We start from the raw sequence: 10,173 nt of genomic DNA, 5'->3' as shown, positions 1-10,173 counted from the left end.
TGATGGATTTGCAGCCAACCTATTTTTCTTCATAAGATTGATTTTGAATTGTAGGCCTAGCGTTTTTGAGATATCTGAGGCGTGTCTGCGGTGGTATAGTGGTCTAATGCGTTGTCCTTGTGTGACGACACAGAACTTTGCCCACTGGGGACTGAAGTTCGCACCTTGGTTTCGCTTGATCCGAGTATGGCCGGATCCCAGAGAGAGCAGTACATTGGGCAGCTGCTCCCTGAGGGTGGTTAGTTTATCTCAGCTTGAGGATTCATTGCGCTACAGTGACCCCATCTGGTGTCGGAATCACAGGCTCGAAAGAGTCAAGTAGTTGTCTCTCCTTTGTGTCACTGGCCGTCGGGGTTGTGCGACTAATCTTCAGCAGTAAGAATGGGGCAATAGGACAATGTCAGATGTAATGGGCTACGAAATTGGGAGAAAACGGAACAATTTTGAAAATAAATTTGGTTTACAAAAATCTGAGGCCTATCTGTAACTGCGTGGGACTTTACAGACTGAAATCAATGAAGAATGCATCATACAGTTAGGAAATCTGCTGTTAATTGGTAGTGGTCTATAAACTAAGTTGAATCATCAGTCAGAGACCCTTAAGCCCTCTATACACTGTGCGATTTTGGGCTGTCCCAGACGAAAGATTACCAATCGTGGCAAAATCTGTGGTTGTGGTTCCAAAACGGTGGTCTTACGTCGTTCTGTGGGAGAGGTTCGTAGATGACTGATGTCACGTTCTTGCGACCAAAGATATCCTGCAACAAATATAGTGTCAGATATTTACGATGATCTGGGATGATCATCTCGCAGTGTGAATGCTGCTACGATCTACGTCAACTAATAAACCAATAGAAAAGCATCATGAAATGACCACACGTGCTAACCTCAAATGTGAAAACAACAAAAACACCCACTGAAGCTGTAGTGGGATTCAAATAAAGAGGCAGCGCTTATCGAGTTGCGGCAAAAAAAATCGACAATCTACGACTCGCCGACAGAATCATGGCTCAACCTCAGTAGAAACTTTTTTCTTTTTTTTTTGAGGGGGGCAGGGGTTGTGGAGGGTAGCCGCTCACAGACGCTCGTAGCCTACGATTCAGAAGTGTCTCATCGCACACAGTATGCATGGTCGTACCCAAGATTACAGATTTGTGTCGCACAGTGTGGCTGGCAAGAAACTTATGAGATTGCAAAAATCGCAGTGTAGAAGCCGTTAATTCGACTGAGATTCTTGAAGTCGAGCAGTCGCTTTTGCTCCACTGTCAAGATACGCTGGTGGCAACGCATGAGTTTATTCGGCAGACGCGCGCGCTTTCAAATGCGCAGTTGAGGAGACTATCGTCAAATCGCCCCAACCCTAATGTAGGCTTTGGGTAACACTGCATAAAAACATGGGGGCATCTGAAGTAGATGGACAATGTGGGCTAGATGATTCATGTTTAGCAAGAAAAACAGGTCTCCCCTAGACATATGGGGGAAAAAAGGAGTAACGAATCGTTGAATCTCTGGTTTGAATAGGTGAATCTGATTTGACTCACAAAATTTAGAGTCGAGGACAGCCCTACTATAAATTAAGGCCCCCTTAATTCTTTCAGAAATTCTGTAATTTTTCCAGGATTCAGATTTTTACATTTTTGAAAAGCTGCTTTAGCATTTCCCCCAATGCACTGCTAAACGCAACACTAGCCGAGGAAGTTATGATTGAACCAGCAGCCACAACAAAACGAGAGATATGGTGTTTGTCTTTGTTCATCATATTGTTACACGTTTTTAAAATTCCTAACCTTTCCCCAATTTTTAGTACACTTTCTGCAAAATCTCAAAAAAACAAGCCTTAGTCCTACACGTATCAAATTAGGCTGTGTCAGACATTAAAACATAGGCTCATGAAGCCTAAAGACTTGTCCCTAAACACGGAATAATTGATTTGGCTTGCAGAGTGACTCAGCAATTTGTTACAAAATATACAGCAGCTATGGCTCTAATAGGATTTCAGACCACCTCGTCCCAACTAGAATTTAACTTGCCAAATCCTTATTCTACAGCTATCCCAGCTACAGTAGCTACACCCCTCAAACCCACAGCTCTGTCCCTCCAAAGTTTCCATTCACCTCTTTTCCATCACTGTCAGACTGTGGTGGATTAACTTGAGGGATCTTAATATGTTGACTGACTCTGACATGGGCATACTGTAGCTGTAGTGTAGTTATTGTGTTGATTGACTCTACTAAGCAGGCTACTAGTTATTCTGACAGTAGGGGAGGTGATAGATTAGCACTCTGCTGAGTCTGACACACATCGTTGTTAGTTTGCTGTGGTTTCTGTAAAACAGCTTGGTTTTTGAAAGGGATCAAAATAAAACAACTGACCAGTTCTTTTTTTAGTTTCCATATTTCTAATTCACCATGCAACAAAGAATAGAGACAGAGTGAATGAAGAGTAAGACTACTAGCTGTGAATGGGAGGAGTGAGGGTTTGTTTGACAGGCAAAATTAAATACACTTGTACACTTATAAATGCGCTTATACTTGTTTTCCTCCAAGATTACTGCCTATAAATGGGCTTTGTAGACGCGGGACCACCGGGAACAAACCCCAGGGGGGTAGTCGATTGAGAGTCAATTTGAGACCATTTTCATCATGGTGCCTTCCCGTTGATTTTCTGGTGCGTCATGTTTGACATCACAAGCGCGTTGGTGGGGCAAGAGTTGGAGCGAGCTTGTTATTCTGGACTAGGCTACGTTTGGCCAAAAACTTTTTTAAGGCATTTCAAGTTTTTGATTGAGTTTGGTAGGCTACTATCAGCCTCTAGTAGTTAAGCATGGTACAAAATATATTTTTATAAAACCAAATTGGAAGTGGTTTTCCAAGGGTTTATGGACGTAGCGAAACTGAAACATACAGTATAACTTGTCAGCAGCTCCACAAGCCCATGATAAAATAAACCCACACATGATTAAATAATGAACAAATACTCAGCTAGCAAACTAAACAATCTAGCAAGCTTAGGCTGCAATCTACAAGTAGCAGGAGGCAAAAGTTGCTCATTTGGGTCGACTGTCTACTATGCAATTTTCCTCCGCCTCCACGGGTCCACCCGGGGGGGGTGTTTACATCACTGCCATTCACAGCTGGAGCTGATAAATACCCGTGCCTATTGCAGAGTCAGCAGACACGGGACTGAATCCCGAGTGTACCCTTTCCCACTGAAGACAAGTGGGTGTAGGCGAGTTTTTGGGTCAGCGGGAATTGGGTTTTACTGTTATGCTGCTCTTCTCTCTTTTTATGTGTCCCAAATGATGACCACAAATCTCCTTGAAAAAAGACTGAATAAACATAGTATAGCCTAGGCCTAGCCCCCTAAGCATTCCAAGTGGGGGGTATAGTGTATCAAGAGAGATTACAGCACTAATCTGCTAGAGGAAAAAAAGAAAAGGAGTGGCGGGAAAGTAAACTCCCTCTGACAAGTGAAATGCTGATGGAATGCCACAATGACCAAACTACTGCTTTTATTGACCATTCGAGTACACAGTTCAGAACTGTGTTTTTGTTGTGCTGCTTTCCCTTCCTGCTCAATTGTTTGTGGTGTTTCCTGACATGAGTGATGCATGCTGTTGAGAATGCCTAGAGGACCAGAGACTGGCAAACACAAGTTCATATACTGCTATTTCAAAGGAAACAGAAGCACCGGCACACTGTCTTGCTCAATGGAATCTGTTTAATATACACAATGTTTCAGTCAGTTACCTTCTTCAGCTATGAAAAAAGGTCACTTCACATACCTGAAGGTCACTGACCGATTTGTTGTTATTAAACGTAGGCTATTCCATTGAGAAATTGAAGACGGTGTGCGGGTGCTTCTGTTTCCTTCATTATATGAACTCCGCCTATGCACCTGTTGCTGAGACTATCCAGGAGTGCAAGAAACTCTTTATCTATATGCTTTTTTAAATGGCATGGGGAATTACTATGTAAAAAGGAATAACTGACCACAGGGCCTGTATGCCTAATACCTGAGTTTACATGGCTAGATGGCTTCAGTCGAAGTTCAGCTATCTAGAAACTTCACCCCCTTCACATGACAAGCAATGGCCTAAAGTGATCCTATCAAACACTACCTACTATAATACTGACACTGGTGAGACATAAATTTGCCTACTTGTTTACCGGCTCGACAACCGGTCTCTTGCCAAGAGAAGCGGCCAGCATAGAAACGGTTGCAGCATTTTGCTTGCTCATCCTTCCTCTCCATTGCCAATATTCCTTAATACCATTTTCTAAATATAGCACATTGCAAGCAGGACAGACACCATTGGTAGACCTGCAAATTAAAGTGATATTCACTTTATTTGTATGACTTGTCACCATGGCATGCCTGCAATGCGTTTTGGGAAATAGGCTGTATTCCCAGCTCCACTATTTTAGACATTCTCATCAGTGCACAGAGTGCTGTGCTTTGTGCTTGAAAGCAACTTGTGCTCTTTACTTTTCTTTAGGTGTACAGCTCACGGTTTGCCTAAGCATGTCCTCTACATAACATAGGACCTTGCAGTAAATTAATACCTGAATGGAGTTGAGGATACAAAAAAGCTTGCATGCTCGGTTTGTCTAGTATCTTGGTATAGGTAAGTTCTAAACCCTGACGAAAGCCATTAGGCTGACGCACCTTTTTTCTTCTATCTTTTCTTTCTCCTCACCTACCTCTTTTTACCTTTATTTAGTCAGGCAAGTCATTAAGAACAAATTTATATACAACGGTGGCCTTTTCCTAAACAAGTGTGCATTGGACCCACAAAAGAAAGCACAGGCTTTAAGCTTTAGGCTTGCTTCCATATGGATTCAGTTATTTGGCTCTTACAAAACTTACTGATACAACATGCTCTCAGTAGGCTATAAGTTGCTGGAACTGAAATGCACACCGCTTAACCTACTAAAGATAGAGGTGAGCAAGGAAGCTAGAGGAATCTGAGTAGATAATGAATATGACTATCCTATCACTTGTCACTCTACTCCCGCCTGTGTGGCACAATGGAAAGCTCCAGACTCATGAATATTTGAAACAAAACCAGCATTCACAGCATCACAGGAAATGTCTCTCACATACAAAGGCCATGCTCATTAACGAAGTGCTTGCTTCCTTTTGAGTCAAGATTGAGTCATCATATTTTCCCCCTATTTGATAATCTCTCTCGCGTGTCTGTGCACTGCAGTCCCCAGCTCATGTCTCTGTAGTGACAGCCTCCATCAGTATCTCGCAGTAAGAAGGTCTTTGGGAGCTCTACGAGGCCTAGGCTAGAGATGTCGAAAGAGTTTGTTGAATTACATACAGGCAATGACTGTTTAAGAAATCATAGGGCAAAACTCTTGGGAATCATTTAAAGCCTGAAGCAAAACAATCCCATGTCTTCCAGAGTCTCTGTGGCATGTTGAAACTAACTAGGCTATAATAGATTGATGATGAAACTACAGTAGCCCATTTAGCTGGGGTCACTGTTAAGTGATTAGACTGTGCCAACTCCCCTAAGAGTCTATTTCTGTCTGAATGTATGCGAGTCTGGTTTAGTAAGCGAATAAATGAACACAGTGAAAACAGGAGTCTGTAGTATGTGAGTATAGGAAGGAAGTGCCCAACCCTTGTTAGTTCAGAAAGTATACAGTCCCCCGGGGTCTCATCCATCCACAGCAGTGTGTGTCTTTAGGCATGGTTCACTGCTGGATTTACACTTGGGCATTGTCAGAGGGACTGCCATGAGGAAAAGCATAATTCTCCGCTCTCTTCCTCCACCCAACGGTTTACCCAGAGCATAGTGGGGTGAGTAATGGTTGGTACAGTGACCAGCCAGCGTCAGAAACCTGCTGCAGAGGACCTGCAGAGTCTGTGTTGAAAATGACCTTCCTTCCACACCTTCTGTGATTTGTTTGAGAACAGGTCATTTATGTAAACAAGTTAAATTGACTTAATCACTGTCTGTTCCCTATCTGAGATTTATATGTTTGCATGGGACACAGGTTTAGTAAGTACTAGGTAGGCTAACCCAAACAGGGCCTAAGCTTTGGCTTGTTTACACTGCAAAGGTTAGCTTAGATGTGGTTTCAACTTGTCTAGCCCTGTCTCCTTGTAACACCATGACACTAACTATAGGCTAGATGGCCTCCTATCACCAGTATGTCAAGGTTGTCACACACTTGTGCTCTAATAGAGCAAGACCCTGGTCCTAGCATGGCGCCTTACAAGACTGCTCCAAATTTAGCCCCATCTCATTAACATGGCATGGTTACAAACACTGGAGTGCTTCCCACCACGAGACCATTCACCTTGCTCTCACTGCTTCCCTCCATTCCATGGTTATAATCAGCATATGAGACATCATCAACTGCATTTCTGTGTGAATTAGGCTTGATGTGTCAGTGCCTCTGTGCCCGTCGTGGTTGTTCTATCTTATCTTATCTTGTCAGTCAGTCAATCTATCAATCAAATCCCCATACAGCAAACTCTGCGGGGCTACACACGTATAGAAAGCATTACTCACAACACCAGGGGCAGATAAATTGACTAAATCAGTTAAAATACACCTTTCAAATCATCACCTCAGGTGTACACTGCAAACCGAAACAAACTATTTTTCTTGCATGCCACAAACGGAGACAAATTTACCCATAAATTAATTAAACTCTTACAACTTGGTTTTAACAGTGTGGAGCAACCAACAAGCCCATTGATCTGACTGTAAGATTTAACTTTAAGATACCCATTCAAAATTCACTTGCCATAACATAAGCCCTTGTTGCATAAGATTTTCAAAATAATTAACAACTAAATCAACATAAATTTGAGTGATACAGTATTAGAAGCCCCCAAAGTGTTTTCTATTAACATAACTATTCTAGCGAGTTAACTAGACATCATAATGCCCCGTGTTGATTAATCCATTTTCAAAAGATACTTACTGTTGCTTTAATTAGCAAAATATGTAATGTAAATTAATAAACAAAGTAGGCTACTACTAGCAAACTACCTAGCTGCATATCCTATGTTGCCGTGAGTGATATTAGCCTACATTAGTCATTTAGCAGACGATTTTATCCAAAGTGACTTTAATGTAGGTCAGTACAGTACAAAACTACTACTATTACAACTACTACTACTACACACACCCTAAAGAAATCCAGCAATTGTATCATCACTGCTTGGTGTCACACACACGTACTACACGCACGCACACACACACACACACACATACACACACACACACACATTATAGAAAACTAGCTGATGGTAACAAGTACTTAGATAGGCTGTTCATTTGTGATAACTGTACCTGCTATGCTTTCCTGTCACAGTAGATGGTGGGGCACCTGTAGGTTGTCACGGTGATGTTGTGAAGATGCACATTATCCTACAGCAATCCAGTAGAGTGAATGGCTAAGTTAGAAGCCTATGCTTAAAATTGCCCTGTCTGTTACTGTTGAAGTCTGTTAGCCTGTATGCCCACTCATTATAAAACATTAGCTGATGGTAACAGGTAGGCCTACTTATATTAGATAGGCTGTTCATTTGTGATAACTGTACCTGCTATGCTTTCCTGTCACAGTAGAGGGGGGGGGGTGTATGTTGCCACTGTGATGAAGATGCATTACCTTACAGCAATCCAGTAGAATGATGAACAGTGGCGTCTGGTGGGTTCTGGCACCAGGTGTGCCAGCGAAGCGTGCAAGCCGCTTCTACAGCGCACACAACCTTTTTACATGCCCGGATGGAAGGTTTCTAGGCAGGTTTCTTTTTTCAAATCAAGTTTGAAGTCACCGCTGACATGACTATTCGGGTATAAACTTTGGAGTGCGCCATTGTCGCTAGTCCACTCGTCTCTTCTGCTCATCGGCTAGTGTGTGTGTGTGTCCACCCCTCGCACATGCTGCAGCGTGAAAGAGATCACTTCTGATAGGAACAGCGACAATAGACAAATATCCAAATCTTATTACAAGTTAAAAATGGAGTTGGGCAGACAAAAGGTGCAAGATAAGTCTAAATAAATAGAAAAACAATTTTCTTAGCTTCTGAAATACTGATAGAGAACCGGTAATGCTAAATTTGGTCACAAAATATAGCCTACTTGGGCGGCCGTTATACCTGGGCGGACCAGCCAAGTAAAGTGTGGGAAACACTGCTTGACTGTCGCGGCTAGTTACTTTACGTAGCTAGCTAGAGGTATTGGCCCCCAAATCATTTTACAAATTGTTTTGTTTATTCTTATGTAGGCTACATAACCACAGTCAACACTGGAGGCAACATTACGGTATTTCACTGCAACTTGACAAGTCCCGTGAGATGGACGTGGTCTCTTCCCAAGACAGTCACATAGGCCTACTTTCAAAGTCCCACACGACACGGAGCACTGCGGAAATGTGTGTGTTGCTTAAGCACACGGTGGCAGACATTGGCCGGGTTTCCCGATAAAGAATCTTCTTAAGGAGCCCTTCTTAAAGGATTGTGTGCGTTTTTGACAACCTGGACCTTAGAATGCTCCAGCACGCATGCGCACAGCGCGCAAGCGTTGCTCCAGCACGCTGTGCGCATGCGTGCTGGAGCAAGTGGGGAAGCTATTTCGTTTCTAAAGACGTTTCTAAAGATCATATTACAGGGGCATGTGAAAAACCACAACAAGCCCTCGTTCTATGTAAGCACAACTTACGATTCATAAAGAGAGATTGATGAAAACAACTGTTTCGCGGTAGAAAATTAGATTTTTTAGAAGCTGCATTCTCTGCAGCGTCCGCCGCCATTACATGGATATACTTGGCTCGCGCCAAATTACACCAGAGTTATCTCGGTGAGTCAAACGTCTTAAAATATGCCGTAAATAAGGTCCAGGTTGTCAAAAACGAGCATTCTCCTTTAAGAAGTACTTTTGAGCTAAGTGCTTCTTAACTCGTTCGGGAAACCCGGCCATTGTCCTTCTCAAGTCCTAGTGTATAGTCCCCTCTTGTCAAGAGGTTGCAACCCATCCTGACACTCTGCACGCTAAGTCGTAAAGACTATTGATTTTGATTTTTCCGTTAAGGGCCTTTAATCTTCAATCAAATGTGATGGGATGAGCAGGTCAGTGTCCTGTGTGTGTATGTGTGGTGGTGGGAGGGGTGTGGGTGGTGAAGAGGACAGACTGACTTTTTGAAAGGGTCCCAGCCTGCCCCCCTGAATGGGCCCTGTCAGTGTGTGTTTGACTGCCATGAATTAGCCTGTGTAACCCCCTCACAAGTCACAATGGTAGGAAGGAAGGAGGTCGATTACAGTTGGTGTTGGGACTTCACACTGCACAAATACTCCTTGCGATAAAAGACTAAACCAACACCCACCCCGGTCTCAAACTGATTATGGACCACACAAATCTGCCTGAACAATGATCGTTGTTGATTTTCTTATCTGCATTCATTTTAAGTGGACTCTTAAAAAGGAGCATAGTGTCAGACATGGCTCTCAATTCTCTATTGAAAGTGCAATGTTTTAAGAACCAAGGCTTACCAAGAGACCCTGACATTAAAGATATAATGTAGGTAGATCTCTTCCTGCCTCTCATTCCAGATTGATTGACCGGCGGGGGACCTGCTAGTCGGCAAAGAAAATGGTAACTCACACCTAAATTTCCTAAAACAAAATATTGGGCACAGTTAGCCTAATTGTGCAGGATGACGACATCTGACCGTTGCTGCCACTGCAGCTCTAGGTGTGAGAGTGAATCGCCATCACGTGATCAGTAGTGTCAGCTATAATATCTGCAGATACTTTTGCACTTCCATTGCATATTCAATACTTTTAAATGAAAAATACTGGAAATAGAGTTGAGAGAGCTTTGTCTCTTTGTTTATAACTCACTGTCACATGAGTGTGTTGCTGTGGAGATTATTAATTTGCCAGTAGAGTTACTACATTCTTCCAGCCTGATAACATTATGCTATCTGTACTTGCCGGTGTACTTTGCGCACTACAAGGAGAGGCACAGTAAAGTATCCCCTTGGTCTTAGGATAACACAAAGGCTTTCAAGGCAAGACTACCTGTTCATAAGAGTATGGTCTGTTCTCCTACAGTCACTTTTACCTCATGTACAGAAGACATGATCATTTTTAGATGTGACGTTCATTGTGATGTGCTCATGCGTTCTTGCCATAGAGACAGTT

Source organism: Borostomias antarcticus (assembly GCF_949987555.1).
Source record: "Borostomias antarcticus genome assembly, chromosome: 1".
In the NCBI taxonomy this organism is placed as follows: Eukaryota; Metazoa; Chordata; class Actinopteri; order Stomiiformes; family Stomiidae; genus Borostomias; species Borostomias antarcticus.
The sequence above is the reverse complement of the archived record's forward strand: the minus strand, read 5'-3'. Positions refer to the sequence as shown.